Raw genomic sequence first — 25,321 nt, forward strand, 5'->3', positions numbered from 1 at the left:
CTGCTGAAATTGCCTGGCAATGTTGTGATCACGATCAGGTCTGAGATAGCGGCGAGTTGTGAGCAGGCTGGTGCGAAGCGTCTCACCGCGTGCTGTAAACAGAGGCTTATGCCTGAGATTCTCCAGGGGGGCCGTCTGCCCTCTGACGCGGCGTCGTTCGCACAGCTTGGTAGTGCTGCTCACTAAGTCAGACATCTGCCCTGTTGGGAGCGACCGTGAATATGCCTCAGGATGTGTTCATTGATGTTTTTGCCTTAACTTGGGGTATTTTTCATTAACAGGTAATTGAAGGTAGAAGAGAGGCCGGAAACTAAACCCTCAAAGGAAGAAGGGATCTGCCTGCCTTTGGCTCTGAGTAAGTGACGTTGTGAAGTGGATTTCTTACTGCATGATGAATTAACTGTCAACGGCTTCATACTTTCGGTGCTTAAAAAATAAATAAGACTGTATTGGCTTTGTGTAGCGGAAACAGTGATTTCTCAAGATTTCTGGTAATAGGTGATTATGCTAGCAGAGGAAAATGCTGAGTATCCTTATTAACACTTCATAGCAAACAGTTTTATGTAGCTTCTGAAAGTCAGATAAGAATTTTGAGAAAGAAAAATGGAGACTGTTATTAAGATGTGTGTGCTTTTGAGTTGAAACGTAGTTTCTGATCTTTTTTCCGATTCACATTTGAGGCGCTTGTTTTATTTCACCCACGTTACAGTGGGGCCCGTGGGGCCCGTGCTCCCTGAATCAAGAGCATCCTTTTCAGACCATTTCGCATGAAAGCTCTGTTACTTCTGGAGCGTTGCGGAGTATACAGAGATATGCTTGCCCCTTTTTTTGTTTGTCTGGATAACGCATTATAGGGCATGCGTGGGTGCTGTACGGGCCGTGGCGTGGGTGTGTCCCCTTGACGGGGCTGCACGCGCCGTGGTGTGGGTGTGAGCTCTGAGTTGTGCGTGTTGATGGCTCATTCCTTTTGATTGCTGAGTAGTATTCCGTGGCACAGATGTACCAGGGTTCATGCATCCATTCACTTGTTGAAGGGCGTTGGGGTGGTTTCCCGCGTGGGGCTGTTACAGGTAGAGCTGATGTAAACATTGGGTGCGGGTTTGGGTGCGAGCCCGTCGCTGCCGTGGTCCTGTTTCCTTCCCCCTGCGGCCCCGTGAGCTGGGGAGCGGGCTGCCCCAGCTGCGCTCTCAGCCCGTCCTGCACCCGAGGGAGGGTTCCGGCCCAGCAGACTGCAGCCAGAGGGCCCAGTGGCCCATCTGCTGGGGTTCCATTCCTTTCTTGGACCTCAGTGACGGGGGAGCAAAAAGGAATACTCTGCAGAAGGAACAGAGCTGTTGTCCTGTTCAGAGCTGCTGTGCTTGCCGGGAAGATGAGTCGAGTTAAGGAATGCTCCTGCCCCAGCTGGGACATCCGGAGCCCTGGAGCTTTCGGAGGGTACAAGCCAAACCCCAGAAGCCTTCAGGCAGGTAGCACTGCCTGGTGGCCCTCCCTAGAGGCCGGCTGCGTCTCCACACTGTCCCCAGGAGCTGCCTGCAGGGAGCCCCTGTGGGGTGGGGTTAGCTGCTCATGAAGCAGTGCAGGTTGGAGCTCCCTTTGTTCCAGCACCACCGTCACATAAATGCAACTTGGTGTGTGCCTTGGAATCACCAGGGCCAGGGACACGTCAGACAGCTCTCCCTTCATGTCCGTTCTGGTCACCCAGGCCCTCTGGGACTTCTGGGAAGTAGGTTAAATCCTCTGAGCCTCTGTCTCCTGTACGATGGGGCGAATGGGCCGAACCTCATAGTGTATTCACGAGCACGTTGTAGCTGCCGAGTCAGTGCGTGTTCCTTGCCACTCTCCCAGTCCTCTGTCCCCTGCCCGCTCCCTGTTAACAGCCTGGAAGTGGGTGGAAGGTTTCTGGGGGTAGGGGAGGGTATCTTGACCCCAAGGGCACCACTCATTGCCTCTGGGCTTTGTCCTGTTTGTGGGAGGTGTTGTGTGTGTGTTGCATCCCCTGGGCGTTTGCCTTCTGCGGTCTCTCTTGTGTGACTCTGATTACTGTCCTTTCTGAGGTCTAAGTGATGGGGATGGGTGGCCAATTCTCGCCCATTCTCTTTTATCCATAAAACCCAAGAGGGGCACAAATAATCCAGGCAGTCATAATCGAAGCGATCCATGACCTAAAGAGAAGCCGTGCCCTGCAGCCCTGGACTTTCCTGGTGGCATGGATGAGAACTGGAAATCCCCGTAAGGACACAACGGGGGCTCTGGTGGGGTTTTCCCTGCTCAGGTGGTAAGGGTGGTGCTCCACAGAGGTTGCCGGGCAGGCCCCGCGTGGGGTGGGGTGTGCTGCCAACCTATCTTGCCGAAACCCTGAGGCTTCCTAGGCACCCTTGGAAGCACGGCTCGCTGACGTCGAGGTTCGTGAGCCGACAGAACAGTGCATTCTGTGGTCCCTGGCTGATGAAAAGTCCCGATGAAGTGCCGTTTGATCAACCTTTTCCACTCCTTTCCCTTCCTTTCCAGTCTGTGGTTCTCGTTTGCACTGTGTCGTTTCTCTCGAACAGCATTTGTCCTCTGGCTTGCACACGTGGCCGGACCACACACGCGGTGCGGCACGCGCTCCCCGCACACCTGCTTTCTCCGGCAAAGCTGGGCACACTCCTTTGCCCTCGGGCCCGCCAGACCCTTCCTGCGAGGCGGATTGCCACCCCGGCTAGTGGGTGGCAAGCCCAGCGGCTTTCTTCCTGACGGAATTTGAATCAAATGGACGTTAATTAAAATAGTAAATTCTTGAAATTGGCTCTAGATTCTGGTTGTATTAATAAAATGGCCTTGAAGGGGTCTGAAAATGAAGAATTCTTCTGTTTCCGACATGTTCCTTTTTTCTGCCTCTCATCCCAAATCAGAAGATGTTATTTTTCTTAGTGTCTCCTTTTTGTTTTCTTTATAAACAAGGACAGTTCCCAAGTATCTCTTTTTCAGTTGAGGACAGTGGTTCTCTTCTGGGGGGCAATTTTCCCCATCCAGGGGACCTGTGGCCCTGTCTGGAGACATTTTTGCTTGTCGCGGCCTGGGGCTGTGTGTGTGAGATGCTGGCATTGAGAGGGTGGAGGCCAGGGACACTGCTCAGCGCCCTCCACCCCACCACAGGGTGCTCTGGCCCCAGATGTCAGTGGCGACAGGGCCGGCCGGTGTGGGACATGGCAAAGAGCTTTGTGTTCACAGAATATTGCCCTCCGTCTCCTTTCGCAGCAGTTTAGCAACTTGGGTATGAAGCACCACCACGGTAAGCAGTTATACACGTTTGGATCCCCTAAAAGTGACTCTTGAACTCGATGTAACTACACTTTTGGAAAACAATAAGGATACTGTATTAGTCTGCCCGTATTAGTCTGCAGTAACAAAATAGCACAGGTGGGTGGCTTAAACAATAGAAATTTGTTTTCTCACAGTTCTGGAGGCTGGAAGCCCAAGATCAAGGTGCCAGGAAATTGAGTTTCTGGTGAGGCCTGTCTTCCTGGCGTGCAGACGCTGCCTTGTCGCTGTCCTCACATGGCCTTTCTTCTGTGCCTGGTTGGGAGGGCGCTTGTGCCCTGTGTCCCTTCCTCTTCTAAGGCTGCCAGTCTTATCAGACTAGTGCCCCACCTATGAGCTCATTTAACCCTAATTACTTTCCTAAAGACCCTGTGTCCAGATAAAGTCACCTTGGGACTTATGGCTTCAAATCTTGGGGGGTTACACACTCCAGTGCACAAGAGATATAGACCTGACCTTATCCACCTAAGTCGTGTTTTTCTTTGTATTAAGAAAATACATTTTTAGCAAGGGATCGTATATCATAGGAATCAGTTTAATTTAACTTCATTTGTAGTCTATTAAAAAGAAAAATAATCTGCACAATTTGATCTTTTTCCTAGCTGGTAGTTCTGAATCTAATTATTTAGAATAATTCTACAATTCTCCAAATTTCCCATCTTAAGACATCCATGTGCACAATTAGTAATTGTTTAATGGAACCTCCCATGTGAAAATAGTTCCCGAAGAAAAGACTGTAACTAAAAGATCTTGGCCTTTACGTAAGTCCAGGTATAAAAAGAACTATTACTGTTGTGATAAGATATGCATAAAATTTACCATCTTACACAGTTCAGTCGTACAGCCCGGTGGCATTCGGTCCATTCACACTGTTGTGCAGCCACCTCCACCACCCGTCTCCAGAACCGTTGTCCTCTTCCCCACCTGAAATTCTGTCCCCAGTAAACTCAAATTCCTCTGCCCCTTCTCTCTTCAGCCCCTGGCACCTCTGCTTTCTGTCTCTGCGAATCTGACGACTCTGGACACCTCATGGGAGTGGAATGCTACATACAGGCTTGTCCTTTCGTGACTGGCTTCTTTCACTTGGCATAATGACCTCAAGCTTTATCCATGTTGTAGCATGGGACAGAATTTTCTTCCTTTTTAAGGCTGAATAATAATCCGTTGTTTGTATAGGCCACAGTTTGTTTATCCTGCCATCCATCGATGCGCAGTTGGGTTGTTTACAAAAAATTATTTTGAAGTAGGGTTCATTATGTCTGGCTCATGACTACTCTTTAGACATAGAAAGCGATTCCAGGTGGTGCGTGGTGAAATCACATTGTGTCCACACAGAAAACACCAGAGCTTTCCTTGTAAACGTCCTCCTGTGCCCTGTCCACAGCTCTCTGCTGTGTCAGGAGCTGCTCTTCTGAGATCAGCGTGCGCACACACTCACCCCACCTGCCCTTCCGATCCCTGCAGCTTGCAAAGGAAAGAGTAGAGGAGATGCAACAACAGCCGTGGAAGTGTCCCAGGGCATGCCAGCCCACTTCCCACTGGGGTCTCTCGCGGGAGCTCACTTTCCAGCCACGATCCTCTGTAACAAAGACGTGTGGCAGTTCCCCACCAGCCTTCACTCTGTCCCGGAATTGGCTTTCCTCTTTTCACTCCCTGTAACTTTACTTTCCTGCAAAAGCATAAACTTTCGCTCCGTGTATATAAACTTTAGAGACGCTTCGCAATCAGCGTGATGAAGTTGGATCTTTATGTGAAAAGATTCTTGATGATGATTCTGAAATGTGGTGTCTGTAACTTAAACATCCTCTACAGAAATCACCGCTCTATATTTGGATCTGAGTTTGCTCCAGCATGTTGTCACAGTACTCCATCCCAGAGCAACTGCTGTTTGCTTACCAAGGGGATCTTTCTACTCAGATGAGTTTATAACTTTATTTACATGGAATGATCAAGATGGAGTTCGCTGACATTTGGTGCAAAGTAGGACAACAGAAGTGATATTTAATTATCTGTTCATTTGTTCAGCAGATAATAAATGCCTCCTGGATGCAGGTGCTGCGGTTAGAGCAGGATATTAGTTTGCTAGGGTTGCCATAGCAAAGATGTGATTTGATTTTTAGTTGGGAATGGAAAATGTATAGGAGGCGAGTGTGGAGCTTGAAGCAAGCTTGTTGAAATAATTAAAAACTGGTTACAGAATCTCCATTACCTGTAGCAATTCACATATCTCAAATGTCACCTTTTCACATGGCTCCTTTTCACAGGGTTTATTTACATGAAACGTTGTCATTTTGCACTCTGCAGCAATTTGTCTTGGTCAGCAGATGCAGGTAGAATATTAATGTTGTATGAAATTCGGGTAAGCAGAGAACAGACGGCTTTCTGGCTCTTGAAATCTCTATACTCTGCAGCTGTGGCAAGTTGTTCAACTGTGAATAAAGACATTCTGGACAGTGGCAGGCAAGGGCTGGCACGACCCCATTTACCACAAAATCCCTTGTTTTGTCAGGAAGTATTTCTTGCCATGGGCCTCCTCTGGTTTGGTCTTAATGCCATGGGACCATACGGTCCAGCCAGGCTCCCTTTGACAACCTCTTCCCGGGGAGAGTCCAGGGCGATGTGTGTGGACAGCCGGGTGTGCATGGCCAGGGGACTTTGTGTCTCAAGGACGCTTTGGGGGTCCCAGTGGTAAACGCAGGTGTTTGGCCCTGTTTAGTCTCTGGAGGCTGAGGGTGGCCCCAACCCTGTGTCAGCCAGGCCGGGGGCCAGGGGAGAGGGGATTATCGCCCTGCCAGGCATCTTATGAAATGCAGCCCACCACATTCAATGCTGTCATCATTACTTGGAGAAGGGGTGTGGTGTGTGCACCAGGAAGTGGGCTGCATCGGGCCATGCAGGGATTCTGAAAATGGTGGTTAGATCGATGCAATTTGAGTCACTGAGGCCTCAGGATGCTATTCTGTGTGCTGTGTCTATGTGTTTATTTGGGTAGATGCCAGGACTGTTGTAGGTGGCACAACATCTGGGGACAGGTTTACAGATAGACCCGGACAATTCCAGAATACAAACTGGGCACCACACCCATCAGAAGAGACTGAATTGTATGACGAGACGAAGCAGATCATTGAGACGGCTCCAGATATCTTTCTGGGATGCACAATTGGAGTCTGCATCAACCATCTTCCTTTTCCCCAAGTCCGTAATTCTAGGCTGATCTCACTATTTTTCAGGTTTGTACTTTTTCATTACTTGCATGTAAATTTGGGATGAATGCCTTCTATCTTGACTTCTTGGTTTTTTTTTTTTAAATTATAGTTTTTAAAAATATAAGCTTGTCCAAGATTGAGTGGTCAGTTTGTAGAAAATGCAGTTTTTTCAATCTTTGGAAAGTACTCCATTAAAAAAAAAAAGAGTTATCCTTATTTTCTCAAGCCTAGAATGTCAGTGGTGCCTGGGATTCATTTAAATTTGCCCACCAGTTAGTCTTTTTGAGAAGTCTTAGAGAAGTGCTGGTGCCGTTACAACAGTCTGGAACATCTTGGGTGACCTGGAGTGGCAGCCCCAGGGCCCACCCTGTGGACAGGGAGCTGTTCACATCTGCGTGGTCCAGGCCAGCACCCGCCGGCCACACACACAGCTCGTGAGCACTCGACTTGTGGCCAGTGTGACTGAGGCACTGAATATCATTTTGCTTTAAGATGTGAACAGCGGCTGCCCGCAGTGGACAGAGCAGACAGATCAGCAGCCGTGCTTGGTGGGTGAGCTCACTGAGTTCCAGCATGCTGGTGCGAGATGCAGGGAGCCGGTCAGAGAGCCAGGCTAACCGGGACTGTGTTTTGGTGGACCGCGGGAAACCAGGGGAGACCTAATCCCTTGAGAAGAGAGTGGCTCTCAAAGGAGGTGATTTTTGCATCCTCTCTGCCCACGCCCTGGGACATCTGATGATGTCTGGCAGTCACAGTGCGGGAGGGTGCTCGTGGCATCTGGTTGGCAGAAGCCAGGGATGCTGCCCAGCGTCCCACGGCGCACGGACGTTCCGCGTTACAGAGAACTTCCCAGCCCCAAATGTGCTGTGGCTGAGAAACCCTGCTTTGTATTCACAAGGCTGGCGTGGCCCTGAGATACGACGCGGACAGCTGCAGACCCAGTTTGATAAATGAAGAGATGCAGCCTGAACATGGGCTCGACCCCCGGGCAGTGCCAAGGCCAGGCTTCGCACTTGCACGTGGCTTCTTGGGCTTCTCCTCCTTGCCGTTCTAACTTACATGAGGACAACAATAGGGAGTTCGTGTTCATCTTAAGTCAAAATGGTGACATAGCAGTGGCCTTTTGTGCCTTGGCCCAGTAGCTTTATTGTTAAAAGACAGAAACAACTTGTATCTGCAGCTTTCTGTCAGATGGAATTTGGGTACACCTGACCGTAGATCATACATGTCCACCAGCACTGCTGTGGGCTCAACTAATGGGAGGGTGACAAGGAATGGGGGGTGGCTAAGCTGCAAGGATGTGTCCTCCTCACTTTCAGGTTTATTTAACCCTCCGTGATGATTAGAAAGCATTCACAATGTTCCTGTTTTGCAAACCAGTCTTGGCACTATCTGCCAAAACAGAAACACTTAATTAAATAATTGCAAAGGAACTTCCACTTCTTGTTAAGTGCTGTGATGAAATCTTAAAAAATGCTGGCCAGGAGTGGTGGCTCATGCCTGTAATCCTAGCACTCTGGAAGCCTAAGGCAGGAGGATCGCTTGAGATCAGGAGTTTGAGACCAGCCTGAGCAAGAGCAAGACACCATCTCTACTAAAAATTAGCCAGACGTGGTGGCACACACCTGTAGTCCCAGCTACTCGGGAGGCTGAGGCAGGAGGATCGCTTGAGCCCAAGAGTTTGAGGTTGCAGTGAGCTATGATGATGCCACTGCACTCCAGCACAGGTGACAAGAGTGAGACTCTGTCTCAAAAAAAAAAAGAAAAAAAAAGAAAGAAAGAAAGAAAGGAAAAAATTCTTTAAAAATGCTAACAGTAATCCCTCCCACATTGTCACTGATATTAAAGCATAAGTTGTGAGTGTCACAATTAGTAACTCGCTCGCACGTGCACACACGTGGTTGAGTGTTGAAATTGCAAACCCAAGTGTGCCAAGCTGGAGCAGGCAGAAGGGAACACAGAGATGGGAGCTGAAGTAGAGCTCTGTGGATGGCGCTGGGTAGAACTGGGTGCCGCAGTCAAACAAGCGTCCCCTGTGCTCCAGCACAAATGGGTCGCCTGTGGCAGGATGCAGGGGCGGCTTTGGCAGGGAGAACGGACGCTCCTGGCATAATGGAATGGAGTCGGCCATTTCTTTTAAAGGTACTGCAAATTGTTGCAGCATTTATCATCCTAAAGAAGCCTGGACAGCTTGCCAAACAGATAATATTGATGATAATAATGAAAAGGAAACCATGATGGCGCTAGTAAATGGAAATCATTTTTATCCTATTTGCAAAAACCATAGAAATAAGTAGGACAGATGTGTCGGCAGCTTACTAAGACAAGTTACCCAAGGAGTTAAATTGAAATCGTTCACAAAAAATAAGCTCCCTGGCAAGCCCCAAGCCCCAGGGGAATTTGGATCTTATTTTATTTAAAATTTCTTGAAGCAAAGACCTAATAGGCATTATGTTGCTTATGGTTGCAGGCAATTTTATTGTTTTTTTTTTCCCTAAATATTTGTGAGTGTGTGGATTACCCTGTGTGCCAAAGATGGAAAGTAAAACCACAGAAAGGGGGCAGGAGGTGTCATAAATTCCTTTTCAGCAGAGAATTGAAGCCTCTTGTTATAACAGCCTCGCTCCACAGCAGCGTGATGCAAGACGCTCTAACAGAGCTGAAATGTGCCGCATGTGTGTCCTCCATCCATGCACCGGGCAGCCCCCTCCAAGGCGTCATCACAAGTGCTGAACTAAAATCTGCTGTGACGGGATCTTTAGGCCACCCCACTGTGGGGTAGCACATGCACGGTGTCTAGGAGTTCTGTTTGTAGCACTTTTAGGGACTTATCTTCCCATTTCTTGCATCAGCGCCTTACTGATAGAGCTGGAAAGTGGAACCAAAATAATTAGATTGGCTGTCTGCATCCCTTATGTGCGCTGAGAAGGTATTTGAAAGCAGGCCCTGTTTTCTTCTTGAAAGGCTGAGGGGGAGTGATCAGGAAGCGAATTGCTAGGATGTGGCTGTCGTTTTCCTCTGCACAGCACAGGACACCCTCTGCACTTCGGGATCCCCGCTTTGGCGGGTTTGATGTCAGGAGCCCCATGTGTCTACTCTAAGGAAAATTCTTTGTTTTCCCCGGACTCCGCGGGAGACAGCACTGCCCGTTCTGTGGTTCAGGGATGAATGAGTGCGATTTTACAACTGCACTCCTCAACACAGCAGCCTTTTAATTTCAGCATGCAGTGCAAAGCTGCCCCACCCCATGGTGGATTTGGGGTGTTCTTCAAACACTGTGACTGACAGCAAGTGGAAGAAGGAAGAGGGGAAGGTGGAGACAACTAAGGGAATCTGTAAATGGGGTCCCTGGCTTTGACAGGAGCTAAAATCATCCATGTGCCTGAACCACTGTCATTAGTGCTGCTGTTATGGCTGTTGATGCTCTCGGGAGACCAAGGACTGTAAGAAGGTGATGGCACCACCCATCCTGTGTCCCTAGAAAGTGCACATAGTTACACAAAAACTTCACACACCCCTTTCTCATGGGGCCCAACTCTGTAATTATTCCTAAATGATTTTATTTTGCCTTCCTGAAAGCCATCTGAGTGTGTCCGGTTAAACGTGCATGCGTGCACATTGTTTTCTTGGGGTCTCTTTGTTTTTCCGTTTTTTGCCCACCAGGCTGAATGAAAAGAAGGAAGAGTTTATACTTTGCCACACGTGTATCAGAACGTTCCAGTGTTTGGGCATGGCTGTCCAGTAAGGAGCTTTCTAAGGCTCTGATTCTCCTGATGGGGGGACGCTTGGCAATGTCTGGAGACATTTTGGGTTGTCACAGTGGGAAGTGGGGGCTGCTCCTGGCACCTAGTGGGTGGAGCCCAGGGATGCTGCTGAAGATCCTACTATGCACAGGACAGCTGCCCTCGACCGAGAGTGGCCAACCAAATGTCACAGTGCTGACCCAAGAAGCCCTGTTCTAGGCTAGTTTTCACTTGCTCAGTGCTGCGAGAAGGTTTACCTGCCAAAGGATCGTTTCCGCGGAAAGGACTGAGAGCCTGCACTGGCCAGGCAGGCAGGCATCGGGAGTCTGAAAGGACGTTGGAAACGTGGTCAGGTCAAAGGACAGCGCTGCACGCAGAGCAACCGAGAGACCCCGGAGAGCTGGCGGAGCCTGGCCGCCCGGTCTGCTGAGCTCCGACTGTGTCTCCTGTCGGTTTTCATTTAGGTTCCGCCGAGGTTTCTCCTGAAAGATGCTGACTCAAGGCTGCCGCCCCTCTTATTTCATTTCTTTCCAGGGCAATTTAGGTGAAGCTGGAGCAGAATGTTCCCCGAGGAGGCATTATGAGAATCAGGTCCAGCGTTTGCTAAATAAATGTATCAAGAAACTTCATCATCTTTCCAAGGAGGAGGATAAGCATCTGGCGGAGCCTGGTGCTTTGTGGCAGGGTGGGGCAGGGCCGGCAGCAATGCATGCGGCTGCGTTCTGGTGCACAGTTGCAAAGATTCCCAGCCGGTGCGGTCACACCCTGAATTATTGCCTCAAAGCTGCAAGTTAATGTTTGAAAGGTGTTTTCCTAGTAGCTTGAAGTGCGATTCCCCAGAATACGGCCCGATCCGTGGCCTCAGCCCGTGTTGTATCAGTTGGGTCTCTATCAGCAGAGCACTCCCTTGCGGGCCCGCGCTGATGCTGCCGTGCGTGGGAATTCCCAGACGGGATCTGCTTCCGGCGGCAGGCACCTTAGGAAACGCTCATTTACACATGTTGATTATGTCGCTTGCATTTCTGTTCGTGTGCTACTTGTGTAGTGCGTATAAGAAAGCCTCCCTTATTTTTATCCAAGTGCAGGTGTGTCCTTTCAGCTCGTGCTGTGATGTATCTGGTCAAGCATACAGGAAGATGAGGTTATGAATTTAAGATTCATTTCAGGAACCTCAGCCCCATGGTTGCTCCCCGTAAGTGAGCGTGTGCATTGGCAGCTTTAATGAACTCGGTTCAGTGTCGTGTTATTGTTTGGAAGAGGGCAGTGAACAACACTGGATATTAAAGTGAATTGCATTGTGTAGAGCTTGGGACAGATGTCACCAATGTAGTTCAGACGCTTGCCTGGTAGGCCCCGATGTGTACACACTCAGCTTGTCAATACGGAAATCCCCAAACTTACTCCGAAGTGCACAGACTGTTTCAGGATATCCCCGGTGCTCTTCCCCCACCTTCAGCCGGTCAGCATGTCACGAGCTTGTCTCACCGTCCCCTCGGTGTGCGTCTTCTTTTGAGTAGTTTAAAGCAGATCTCAGACATCACGTCATTTCACCCATAAATATTTCAGGTTGTGTCTCTAACACAGAAGGATTTTTAAAGTGCCGTGATACCGTTACCATCCTGTATTCGTTTCCGAGGGCTGCCACAACCAATTACCGCGGACTGGGTGGCTTAAAAGAACCGACGTGTGTTCTCTCAGTGATGAGGAGGTCGGAAGTCGGAAATCCAGGTGTCGGGGGCTCTGCGGGGAAACTGCCCCCGCCTCTCTTCCCGCCGCGCCCCAGTGGCTGCGGGTGTTCCGTGGCTCGTGGCTGCGTCCCTCCAGTCTCTGCCTCCGTCTTCACATGGCCTTCCCTGTGTCTCGCCTTCTCTTCTGTCTCTCAGGAGGACACTTGTCATTGGGTTTAGGGCCACCGAGGCAATAATCCAGAACAGTCTCATCTCGGGACTCTTAATTTAATCCCATCTGCAGCGTCCTTTTTTAAGAAAATGAGGTCACGGTCTTTTGCCATATAAGGTAATATTCACCAGTTCTGGGGACAGGCTGTGGTCTTGTCCTTCTTCCTTTTTGTTTCTTTCATGCTCCTGGGAATGTGTGAGTTAGGGGAAGACAGATTAGCTTTGTGTCCTGGGGTTTCCTTAAGGTTGTGATGAGTTATTGAGGAAGAGCACTCATGGCATATAAAGGAAGGCGTCGCCGCTAAATGTGGGGGGAAAGTGAATGCACGTTTTACAGGCCAAATGGATGCTTGCAGAAACCAGTGTCTTAGATTAAAATTATATGTGACCCTCCGGTCTCTTCATCTGCAAAATAAGGAGAGCAATGAATTACCTCACAGATTGTTGTAAAGATTAAAGATAAAAATGGATACAGTAGGAACACAGTATGTAAATGCTAAGCATTTAATGTATGTAGTTCATCTCTTCTCCCTTGAGGCTCAAAGTCAAACCAAGAAAGTAATGCCAGCCACACATAATGCTAAGGGCTGATTCCTGTAATATATGACGAACTCCTGTAAGCCCCTAAGGAAAATGACCAACAGCAGCCCATGAGAAAAATGAGCAAAAGAAATGAACAGTTTTCCTTCTTTATTTTTGAGACAGGGTCTTGCTCTGTTGCCTGGGCTGGAGTGCCGTGGTGCCATCATAGCTCACAGCAACCTCAAACTTCTGGGCTCAAAAGATCCTCCTGCCTCAGCCTCCCGAGTAACTGGGACTACAGGTGTGTGCCATCACACCAGCTAATATTTTCCTTTTTGTAGAGTTACCCAGGCTGGTCTTGAACTCCTGGCCTCAAGTGATCCTCCTGCCTCGACCTTCCAAAGTGCCGGGATGGCAGGCACAAACCACTATGCTCAGCCAGAATGGTTTTCTTGGACGGAAATAACAAATAGCTCTCAAACAAAATGTTTGGAGAGATGCTCGGTCTCACTCATTATGTGGGGAATGCAGGTGAAAAGTGTAAGATACCATGTCACCTGTCCTGTTAGCAGAAGTCGACAGCTTGACCCCGTGTTCTGTTGGCGGGGGCTCACAGTGGAACAGGCACCTGTGCTGCCCGGCGTTGCTGGAGGAACAACAGAGGGCAGGTTGGCAAAATACATCAAGATTTAAGAGACACTTACCCTGTGACCTAGAATTGGCACTCCTTGGGATCTATCTCACGGAGGTATTATAAATGTCTGCAAGGCAGTACTTACATGACATTCATCAGAGGCGTTGTTTGTAAAAGCGCTATTGATGGAAGCTACTATTGATAATGAACTTGTCAAATTGTGATAAGTACAGGCATAGAATTGGTCAAACAACGGGAAAAAGGTTAATTCTTTATGAGGAATGGACTCTGAATGACTCTTGCAGTGAGCAAAGCAGGGTCCCCAGTAGCGGGTAGAGTTTATCACACGTTGCGTGTCGAAGCTCAAGGAGGTATACGTAGAACACGTCTGGAAGGAAATACCAAGAACCAGACCTCTTGGGAGGGGCGTGGGGTGAGGCGGGAGGGAGACCTTTCAGCACGTTTGCATTTTGACCCTCTGCATATATTAGCTAATTCAAAATATACCATAAGAAAAGACTCTAGGTCTTATTTTATCCCCATATCATATGAGGTGTTTTCTGTGATCTAGCACAGAAGTCGGCATACTTTTTCTGTAAAAGGCAGGACCGGAAATATTTTTGGCTTTGTGATCTTTGGGGCTCTCTGTCAGGCCTGCCCAACACTGTGGTTGGAAGCAGCCCTAGATAGTAAGCAGGAAAAGGATTGGGGGTGAGCTCCCGTTGAACCTGATTTACACAAGCGGGCAGAGGCCCACTGTGCCCAAGGGCCATCATTCGCTAACCCCATCTGATCTAATGGATCTGATTAGTGTATGTCTCAACTCGAGATTAAAATGTACATATTTCAATGCCCTTGATACTGTAAGTTGGGGTTTTTCCTTATTGTTTCCATAAGTTCATCTTTCCTGATCCCACCACTCCTCACACTGCTGTTCTGATCCCACCTCTGCTCACATCGGTCCGTTTCTTTCTTTGGACTTTTGGCTTAAAATATGTTGTCTCCAGGAAGATATCCTGATTTCATCTGCTCCAGTCATATTTACTATTTTCTTCTAGATGTTAGAGAAGACTTTAAGTGGGCTCCCTGGTTACTTGGCACAGTGGGGACCCAGGTGTGGTAGTTAAATTCATTTTCTGGTTGGCTGGGGATGATCTAAAACTTGTGTTTTAACCCTTTTCACTTCTGTTCTAACCTTTTTTGTTGACTGTCTTTTGAAAATTTCTCTGCCCGAATTACTGTCTTTGTAAGTGTAATGTAGTTGAGTAAAGAGAGAAACCTGGGCTTTGGGATTTGGTGCATTTGGCCTCTGTGCAGGAAACAGTTAACACGTGGGCCTGAGACCACTCTCCTGAGGAGGGCCTGCTGCCGTGTTGGGGACTTAGGTTATTTTGCCATCTGAGTGTGTTCAGTTAAACACGCATGCATGAGTATCCACACATTCTTTTCTCGGGGTCTCTGTTTTTCCATTTTTTGCCCACCAGGCTGAATGAAAAGAAGGAAGCATTTACACTTTGCTGCAGGTGTATCAGAACGTTCCAGTGTTTGGGGATGGCTCTCCAGTAAGGAGCTTTCTAAGGCTCTGATTCTCCTGATGGGGGGACGCTTGGCAATGTCTGGAGACATTTTGAGTTGTCACAATGGGAAGTAGGGGGTGCTCCTGGCACCTAGTGGGTGGAGGGAACCCTGTTTCCAAACAAGGTCATGTCCACAGATACTGGGGATGGGCAATAGAACACAGTTCAACCTGCTACAGTGGCTGCAGTCTTACTGTCCTCAACCAGTTACACTGACTTGTTAATGGTTGGTTAATGGACAAGTTCCCCTAATCTTTGTGGACTGTGGTGGGTTAATTACACAAATGGTTACCAATGGTGAAGTGCTTTAATCTGCCTATGGGAGGGAAGTGAGTGTGTTTGCTCAGGGGCACACAGCTTGTGAGCAGTGGGGCTGCAAATGAACCAGTGTCTGCCTGGATCCAGGGAAACAGACCCTGGTTTACGGCTCAGGTTCACGAGAAATGTTTTCTTCCATGAACTTTAGCAGCACAGACTGCACGTGTTCTATTGCCGACGGCCCTGTATCCTTATTCTTCCTCCGTTTATTTCCATTTGCCCACTCCCTTTACTGCCAAGTTGTTGATGTTTTTTCCAGGCACTTACTGAATGGCGTTTTAGAGAAGCGATGCCACGTCACAGCATTGACATGGTGGCATCTCACGCTTGGGGCTTCTTACCGCCTTGGTTGTTGGTAGGTAGGAACATCCTAACCCTTGGGTCATTACTTCTATAGCAGTCAAAGAAATTATCAAATTATTACTAAACTGTCATGTCTGGTTACATATTCTATTCTGCATTTTTATTGTGGTAAAATATATATAACATAATGCATTCATAAGTGTACAGCTCAGTGGCATTAAGTATATTCATGGTGTTGTAACTATCACCGCTACAGGGTGTCCCAAAGGTCACCTTATGTACAGAAAGTGGGGAATTGTAGCTAAATGTATCTTTATTTACAAAATATTTGTTGCAAAATTTTTCCTTTGTAGTCTCCATACAACTTTTCCTTTCCATATAAAGGAAAAATTTTGTAACGAATATTTTGTAAATAAAAATGCATTTAGCTACAATTTCCCACTTTCCCTACATATGGTGACTTTTGGGAAACTTTGTACGTATAATTTGTATTATATGTACAAATCTTTCATTGTCCTTCCTCATTTAACAACAACTTGCCTTTCCACCCTACCTTCCCACACACTCAGTCCCTGGTGACTTCTGTTCTACTTTCTATCTCTATTTGTTCATATTAGTGGAATGTCTGGCTTATGTCCTAAGCATAATGTTTTCAAGGTCAATCCATGTTGGAATATATATCAAAATGTCATCCCTTTTTATGGCCGAATAGTACTCCTTTGTATAGTGTTTTGTTGTTGTGGGTTTTTTGTTTGTTTGTTTGTTTTTAAAGAATAGCAGTAAGTACCTGCCCAGACTGCTGCCAGGGAGGTCACAGCGCTCACGGGTCTGCATGTATCATGAGCTTCATGGAAACGATGTTTCTTCTGTGAGCTTTTGTGTGTGCTGCTGGTTTTCACATCTGGCTTTGAGAGAGATGGTCACAGGGATGAGGTTCTTTGTCTCTTTGATGCTGTGGTAAGGGAATTGGTCCCTCTGGCTGAATCAGACCCAAATAACAGCCATCCACCCATCTCCCCATCCATCCATCTACCCATCTACCCACCTGTTATCCACCAAACCACCCATTATCAATCCATCCATCTGTCCATCCACCCACCCATTATCCATCCATCCATCCATCCACCCACCCATTATCCACCCACCCACCAAGCCATTATCCATCCATCGACCCACCCATTATCCATCCATCCACCCATCCACCCTCCCTTTATCCATTCATCTATCCATCCATCCATCCTTACAAGCAACATTTACAGAGCATTGAGTCAAGTACTGTCATCAATGATGGATATAGACTAAAGTAACTGACTAGTACTGGGACCAGTATCTTGATGTGGATTTGTTGCTTCATGGTATTTAATTCAGCTGAATGATATTCACATCTTCCACGTATAAATCTGTGTCTTTCCTCCGTTAAGGAATTTTTAGACTTTTTATTTTCAGGTAAAGTGGTTTTATATTTGTGTCCGCATATGTTATCAAGTGCCTTTTTAAACCCATGTTTCCCATTTCATATTTGAAATGAGAATAGTCACAGCCATGAAAAAGATCAATTTAAAAGTGATTCATCGCCACCATTTGTAACTGATTTCTAAGTAGGATGTTTCTGCCTCTCTGGTTTGCCATGTGATAATCACAGTGAAATAACATAAGTCCTCTCTCCTTGAGTGAAAAAACAAATGCCTGTGTTGTGGTGGGCGGTGAGTATCATTTTGATTTCTGAGAGTCTGTGGCTGCCCCATTCTGGTGTTTGCAGATCACTAGGAAATGAAGGTACATCAGTAGGAAGTTCGTCAAGAATTGAGATGTGGTTTTCTACATTCTTTGTTGTAAAGAAATTGGGCATATTTTCGTGCTTTAAATGGAGAATGAATAGAAAACACGATGGTAAGTGAAGGCCCAACTATTGACCAGTGAGAGCAGGTTCCCTTCCAGTCTTGATGCCATCCAAACCCCTGCCCACCAATTCTGTAAATGCAAACCACACCTCTGTGAGGTCCATGCATAGTTTAGCCTCGTCTTCTGCCCCTAAATGCAATGAAGCCCTCTCGAATGAACATCAAGGAGTATATCCAGGTATATTCTGCTTAGGAGATATCCCATGCCTCTGAGAGCTAGCTGGGTGAGGCCTAACCTAAGGCCAGGTGGGGCCCGGGGAAAGGCATGCCCTTGGGTCTGGCCTGTGGGGGGCTGTTTCCCTCTCCTCTCCTCCATCCACCCAGTGCCCTCTCACCTTTCCTTCCCAGTCCCATGCCATCCTCTGGGTGCTCCCACCCTCCCTTCTGTCTACCTGCACCCCTCCGTTTCCATGCCCATTCCCCCTCCCTCCCAAGCCCCGCCCTAGGCTTCCCCACCCTCCCCTCCTTCCCCCAAGTGGGTGCCCTGCCTGGAGCCTCTCTCTCCCCTACAACTGCTCTGGACCCCCAGGCCCCTGGCCACACCCTGCACCCCAGGGGGCAGAAGGGCTGTGCTGCTGCGTGGATGGTCCTCGCCCCACCTGGCTGTGTCCTGGGAAATTCCCACCAGCTCTCTTGGCACACTGATGATGGAGCTGAAACTGCACCCAACCTGGGGTCCCTGGCCCAGGCTTAGCACAGGAAGTAGGTTTAAAACCAGGTGCAGAGAGGGACGCCAGGGAGCATGGTTATCCGAGGAAATGCATCTCTTCAGATACAGCTTTCAAAAAGGTGCTGTTGTGCATCACACAGAGGTCCAGACGCACCAGAGAGAATTACGGCTATGTTTATAAAGTAGGGCACTCTGCCAGCATTAACTTATTTCAGATTCCCAGGGAAACACCTTAAACAATTGTTTATATCGGTACATAATATTATAATAACTTTTCCAGTTCTAGGCATCTTTATTTTAAAAGGAAAATAATTGTGTGCAAACAGAGTTTTAGGTGGAGAATAATATGTTTTAGTCCCTAGGAATTTCCAGAAGGATACGCAGGCAGTAACTTGACTGATTGGTATGAATACTACCGGATCTTGGGCACGTTTCTCTATGAAAACTTTCCACATAGACGTTGCTCGCTCCCATGCTGGTGTTGTGCTCTTTCTTCATCCCAACTGTACCTTATAGGAACTTACCCCTTGGCCATCTCTGTTGGCCTCTTTCTTGTCCAGATACAGGGAGAATCATTTTGGAAACCAAGTTCTTGAGAACCCACAAAGACATGGGTTTTAACCTGGGAGTCTGGCATTGTTTTCTGTGACATAAGAGTGTCTAGCAGACACACACACACACAAAAAAAATCTGGAGCCAAATATTTTAGGGAAGAGAAGTGGCTGATGAGTCAAATTGTTGTTTTAAACAGTTTTCATTCCCCTCAACCTGATTTAGAAAAGACCTCCTTAGAATCAGTAGGTAGTGGTACCTTGAATGGGTTTATTTTATTTTTCTCTCTTGAATAATATTAAATTAGCATATACTTGTATCTTTTTTGGTTTCTCCCTCATTCCCATCCCTCCAAATGCCACGACTTACATTTAATCGGCTTGGTAGCATAACCCCTAATGTAGTGATCTTTGAGGTCTCACAACTTACATTTTATTTTCCTCACTGTATCAGCTACAGTCTGGAAATGTCAGGGTTCCAGAGATTTCTAAAGTAAAGTTACAGTAAAATCCAATAGGACACCAGGGACGTCTGCTCTGGTGGAGCCAGCCCTCTGGCAGCTTGGCGCCGTGGTGAGGGGTTTCTGCTGCTCTGGGGAGGGCAGGCCTGCAGCTGGCAAGGTGGTCCCCAGAACGCTGCCGGGGGCTCTTCCCCCTGCCCTCGGAGAGAGGGGGACGCAGATTCCTAGCCCTGTCGGACAGAGGAAGAAGACGCTGTCAAAAATGTGGCTTGCATGAGGCCATATGCAGCTGGGACATGGTCTAGGAACTCAAATAGCAAAGATGTTCCAGCCAATAATCAGGTTAAATCAGTGTATTCCGTGTTGGTTCCATTTGGTTGCCTGGTGGCTCGCCACCCTGCTGGTAAGGGGGCACTGATTGTGGCATGTCTGAAATGTAAATACCTCTTTGCCTGAATGTCAATCTCCTTTCAGTTTCTCAATTGAGAGGGTTCACGTAATAAATGATTCCCTTCGGGGTCACTGCATGCCTGGCTCCTTGGAGCAGCACGTTGGGGTCCTTCTTTTCAATGTCGCGCTGGCTGTTAGAAAAACACAGACCAAGATGAAAGGAAATCCTTAAGCACGACTTGAATCCTTAGGACGCCTTAAGAATTAGAAGCCCCTGTCCAAACCAGCGCAGCTTGGAAGTTGAAGTTATTTTTCTTTTTAAGCGGACCAGTACCCAAATGGGTTTGTCACCAGCAAAACAGTTTAAAACAGTGCCTCATTTCCACAGCTGAGATTTTGGCAATGGTATCATGTAATTCCGAATGGGTGGAATAAAATTGAGCTTTGATCTGTGATATATTTAAAATAATAATACCATGAATCACGCAGTAAGTGTTGGGAATATTGTTCTTGAAGTTTTAGGTAATTTAATTTTTTGTTTCCATGAAAGTGTTCTCTTCCACTTAAGCAGAACAAAAAATCAGATATACAGAAACTCTGTAAAGTGGGACTCCCCTTCCCCTTAGACTTGATGACATTTCACCTTTCTCCTGGGCTAATCAAAATAAAACCGCAAGGAGACTGACTAACCTCCCTGTGGGACCAAACTGTTGCATTAGCTGATGTGGCAGAATATTGTAAACAGTTGCATGGCTCCATCAATGAAGAATAGATGTGAAGTGTTTTAAAAATACACCAATATGTTGAACTAAAGATGGTTCAGATGTGGATCCTTCCCTCAAGTTCCTTAAGTCTAGCAGGCAAGATAAGAAATGTTCGTTGTTAATACTGACATGGGCCAGCCCTCCTAAATGTGTGCATCCATGGAAAACCAGAGGTCAGCACAAGTGGCCATTTGCCTCGACTGGCAGGTTGGGTGGGTCTCAACCAGGGACAGTTTTGCTCCCCGGGAGACATATGGTAGTGTCTAGAGACGTTTTTGGTGTCACAACTCAAGGGAGGGGCAACGGGAGGGTAGAGGGTAGAGGCCAGGGATGCTACTCAGTGCACTGGTCAGTCCCCCACGGCAAAGGATGACCCACACAGTATATGCCGGGAACATCCCCCTGTCCATTTGTGACAGCCCAGAATGTCTCCACATATTGCCTCATGCCCCACACGGGGTGTAATCACCCCAGGTTGGGAACCCCTGCCCTAAACTCTAAGGGTCTGCAGTCAACCATTCAGTCCCCTTCCCCCTGAGCTCAGACAGTTAGGTGGCTCCTCCGAGCTGTCCCGGCTTCTTGCAGGGGGGGAGGCCGAGCCCTGTGCCTCTCAGACCTCCCTGGACACCGAGTTTTGTGGTGGTCTCCGGAAGCCCAAGAGTGGGGATCCTGGGGTGGCCTTTCTGGGTCGTGCTAATTTTATGTTAGTTGCTGATTTACAGTCATTAAGGTGCTGGTGGATGTGTGGCGTGCCCATGCGGGAGAGCTCGGAAGGAAGAAGCGTCGGAGAGCCAGCCCGGTGTAAACCCAAGCCCAGGCCTGGCACAGATGTGCACCCCAGGGAGAGAGCGCTGATAGAAATACTCAGTGTCTCCGTGTACGGTCATTTCACCCGCCCTCTCTGGGGAAGACCTAGGGCTAAGCTGGAGGCCCGAAGCCTCATGGTTTCCTGTAACACTAACCCCATCTGGAGTATCTAGTTATAAATAATTGGGCCGAGGCTATAAATTTTTGACATTGGTTCTCAGTATTCATAAGAAAAAGGTCATGAACGTGACTAATTGTGAAGGAAGAGAGCTCAGACTTAAATGGATAGAAGTCTCAGGAAAAAGCAGGTTAGAATAAGATTCAACGCCACTGAAAAAGGAGAAAATGGGTTAAAAAGACTTGGACTTTAACCTAAGGCTGAAGAAGTAGAGAAAAGACCAGATGTTGAGGAAAGACTCGAGCACTGCAGAGAAAAGGCGGCAGGGCATTTCCGTGCCTGCTACTTACCTTAAACCCGGGATGCTTTTTGTGGCTCTATTTTAGAAAGTGAGTTTAGTGATCTGTTCTGGAAGACTCAAGTCTACACCGCCTCTGCTGCTGAGGTTCTTTATGACCCTGCAGACTTTTTGCCTGTCATTTCCTCTCTGAAATTCTGCGAGCATTTTTCCTCCCAAAGGCATGAATTTGGAACAGCGCCGAGTGCCTACTCGCTCACGATCCTTCGGCCCCACACACATAGCCGACTGCCCACTGGCCAGAGCATATGCTGAGTGCCACAAGTCACAGGCATTGACAGAATGCCTTCTAAAAGAAAGAAATGCATGAAATGCCCAGCATTTAGGGAAAATGTTTAGATCCGGCAGTCCTCCAGCCAAATGTGTCCTTTAGGAATGGTGCTGTAGCACAGCCCTTGGCGTGGCTTGCTGCCTGCTGGTGCAGGCGCCGATGTTGTACTGAAGCCCAGGCCGAAGAAAGGAAGTACGAGGCAGCCCTGAATCCCGTCTCTGATGCTGTGAACTTATCGACACTGATCAGGCTGTATAAATTAATCAGTGTCGCCGTTTGTTATGGATTGAATTGTGTCCCATCAAAAGAGATGTTTTAGACTGGGCACAGTAGCCCACACCTGTAATCCTAGTGCTCTGGGAGGCCGTGCGTGGCTGGAGGATCATTTCAGGCCAGGAATTCAAGACCAGCCTCAGCGAGAGCAAGACCCTGTCTCTACTAAAAATAGAAGAAATTAGCCGGGCATGGTGGCATTCGCCTGTAGTCCCAGCTACTCGGGAGGCTGAGGCAGGACGATCGCTTGAGCCCAGGAGTTGGAGGTTGCTGTGAGCTATGATGACACCACGGCACTCACACAGTTTGGGCAACAGAGCAAGACGGTGTCTCTCAATACCTAAGTAAGTAAGTAAGATGTTTTGGAGTCCAAACCCGCAGCACCTCGGAATGTGACCTTACTTAGAGGTAGGATCTTCGCCCACTTAAAGTGAGGTCGGGCCCTAGTCCGGTGGGACTAGTGTGAAATCTGGGCACAGACACGCATCCAGGGCAAATGTCATGTGAACGCGAAGATAGCCACCTACAGCCAAGGAGAGCGCCTGGGGCAGACTGTCCCTCACAGCCCTCAGAAGGAGCCGCCCCTGCCCCACACCTGGGTCTTAGAAGTCTGCGCTCCTCCGCTGCGACACGGTACGTTTCTGTCGGCTTGTGGCACTTTGTGCAGTAGCCCTGCAAGACTGTCGGACTGTTACTGGTCTTCCCAGTATGTCCCAGTCTACGAAGCATACCCAGGGCTTGTGCAGTTGCTGCTCAGCATATGGAAGTGGAGAGGGAGAAGAATGTCGTGATTCAGCTCATTTTCTCACGAACCTTAAAAAGAACCTGGTCTTCCCCACACTTCAGGGTTATCTTTTTAAAACGCCAGAGCCCGTACGCTGCGCGGGTGCATGCAGGGTGTGCTTGCCACCCTGGGCCTCCCCTCTCCCTGCCCAGCTGGGGCCGGGCAAGGCCAGGGCTGGCCAGGGCTGCATGGGTGCCGTAGCTAGCTCATACTCTTTCTGGTCGGTACAGAGGAGGCCGTGGTATTGGTTTGCTGGGGCTGCTCTAACAGGGGGCCACAAACTGGGAGGCCCCAACAACAGAAATTTATCGTCTCACGGTCCTGGAGGCCAGCAGTCTGCAATCAAGGTGGCGGCAGGGCTGTCTCCTTCCGGGGGCTGTGATGGGGACTGGGTCCCATGCCCCTCTCCCAGCTTCTGAAGGTTTGCCCGCAGTCCCCAGCGTCCCTCGCCTTGTAGGTGCATCACCCTGAGCCCTGCCTTCGCGTTCACACGGCCTTCTCCCTGCGTGCATCTCTGTGTCCAAATCTCCCCTTTCACGCAGTCGAACCCAGAACACCATGAATTAGAAGGTCGTGCTTTCTCAGCAGGGCAGGGTCGTTGCGATGAAAAGGAGAGAGAAACAGGCACCATAGCAGATGGATCCCTTGTCAGAGGGGCTCAGCCTCGAATCTCTGAGTTTTTATGGAGAGTTCAGTTATTACTCTCAGAAATGTCCTCTTTGAAGTCTCTAGTCTTCTCTCTCATTTCCTTATGTAAAGCTCGGGCCATATAACTGCTTCAGCACAATTAATTGAACGGTTTGGTTGTACTCAGAATTTACTTTCATATATAGGGCTCCCCAAAGCCAAAAAAAAAAATTGGTTACCCATGAAAGTTACAAACTTTGCACGTAGGTAAGACTGTGATTTACAAACAAAATGTGACTGGAAAATGAAATACATCATATATTAAAATGCACAGAAGAAACTTCTATTCTAGGGGAGCCTTTATGAAACAAAGCGGTGCTCCTGCCCCTGGGACTGTCGATGGGCACACGGACCCCCCCGCAGCTGCGGAGACAGTGGGATAACCAGTCAGAGATGGACATATTGAACCCAAACCCAGGATGGGAAATCAATGTTTGGCAGTGCTACGTTTCTTTCAGTTGGATCAGTAATGCTCGCTAGGACTTTGCTCTTAACTGCCTGTGATGAAAACCTAGCAGGAGGTCCTAGTCCATTCGGGCTGCTGTAACAGAATACCATAGACAGGCTGTCTTGTAAACAACAATTTATTTCCCACAGTCCTGGAGGCTGGAAGTCCAAGGTCCCGGCGTGGCAGAGGCTGTGTCTGGTGGGGACTCACTTCCTGCTTCATAGATGGTGCCTTCTCGCTGTGTCCTCACATGGTGGAAGGGGCGAGTGGAGCTTTCTGGAGTCTCTTGTATAAGGACACTAATCCCATTCATGAGGCTCCACCCTCATGGCCTCCCAAGGCCCCACCTTCTGCCATCACCTTGGGGGTTAGGTTTCAGCATAAGAATTGGTGGCGGGGAGACGTAAACATTCAGACGATGGCACGAGGACATGACTTGGAAAAAGTACCAGAGAGCATAATGACATTCCTTTCTAACAGAAAAATGCTCACCTCTCAACTTAGCTGAGCCACATTGACCCCAGTTTATTCAATGGAAATATTTGTGGACAGACAAAATCGAAGAGGTCCATGCTTGCCTGCTCTGTGTCCACATCCATGGAAAGCCGTGTCATTTCAGTGTAATATCTGAGTTTACGCTGATGTAGCCAGTGCTGGCTGAGTACGTCTTGTGTATCACGCACGGTGCTGGGCACAGGATTAGTCTAGTGGTAAGTGAACGTTTTTAATAGCCTGATTGGGTAGGACAGGCCTGAACACAGCCCAAGCCCTCACTGCAACACGGTCACTTTGATACATGTGTGAACGCGGCGTCGTGGGAGCAAAGAGAAGCGTCTCTTTCTGTTCCAGAGGATGAAGGCAGCTTAAGGATAGTGCCAAGATGTCAGCTGGGGCTTTGAGGAGAAGTGGAATTTTATCCACTGGAGAAGTCAGAGGATCTTCCTGGAACAGAGAGAACAAATGAGTCAGGGCTTGCAGACTGGGTTACAGGTGCTCTGGGGACCGCTGCAATTTCTGCTGTACAGAGAATGATGCAATAAGTCAGTGTTTTAGGGGTTACCTTGGGCTGTGGCGGGCTCTGAGCCTCTGGGGTGAGCAAACCAGTGTGCCGACTGTGGCAGAACTGCAGGGGAGAGTCCAGGGCCGGGAGGGTGGACGCCACACCACCACCATTGTCCTTCCCCAGCTATTCTGTGTCCTCACAGTGGGCCGGTGTGAACATCTGGGCCGTGCAGGGATGGATTATGGTGGCTCCATGTGATCTCTAGGGAGGTCTTCGGGAAGGGTTGGGGGGTGAGGGTTGGTGTCTTGTGGCAAGAATGTGCTCCCTAGGCATC

The 25,321-nt window shown here is 48.4% G+C and overlaps 1 protein-coding gene across 2 annotated transcripts in view; it reads left to right on the forward strand.

Annotated features, from left to right (window-relative positions):
- Window positions 1–281: 281 nt before the first annotated feature.
- The window catches only part of LOC123629050 (F-box-like/WD repeat-containing protein TBL1X), a 1,209,717-nt gene continuing 1,184,677 nt past the window's right edge, over window positions 282–25,321 (forward strand). For both annotated transcript variants that reach the window (XM_045538982.1, XM_045538983.1), the window contains exon 1: window positions 282–355. The gene's annotated coding sequence lies outside the window, so the exon portion shown is untranslated. The remainder of the gene's footprint in view (window positions 356–25,321) is intronic.

The sequence above is a fragment of the Lemur catta genome, chromosome Y (assembly GCF_020740605.2).
Source record: "Lemur catta isolate mLemCat1 chromosome Y, mLemCat1.pri, whole genome shotgun sequence".
Classification (NCBI taxonomy): domain Eukaryota; kingdom Metazoa; phylum Chordata; class Mammalia; order Primates; family Lemuridae; genus Lemur; species Lemur catta.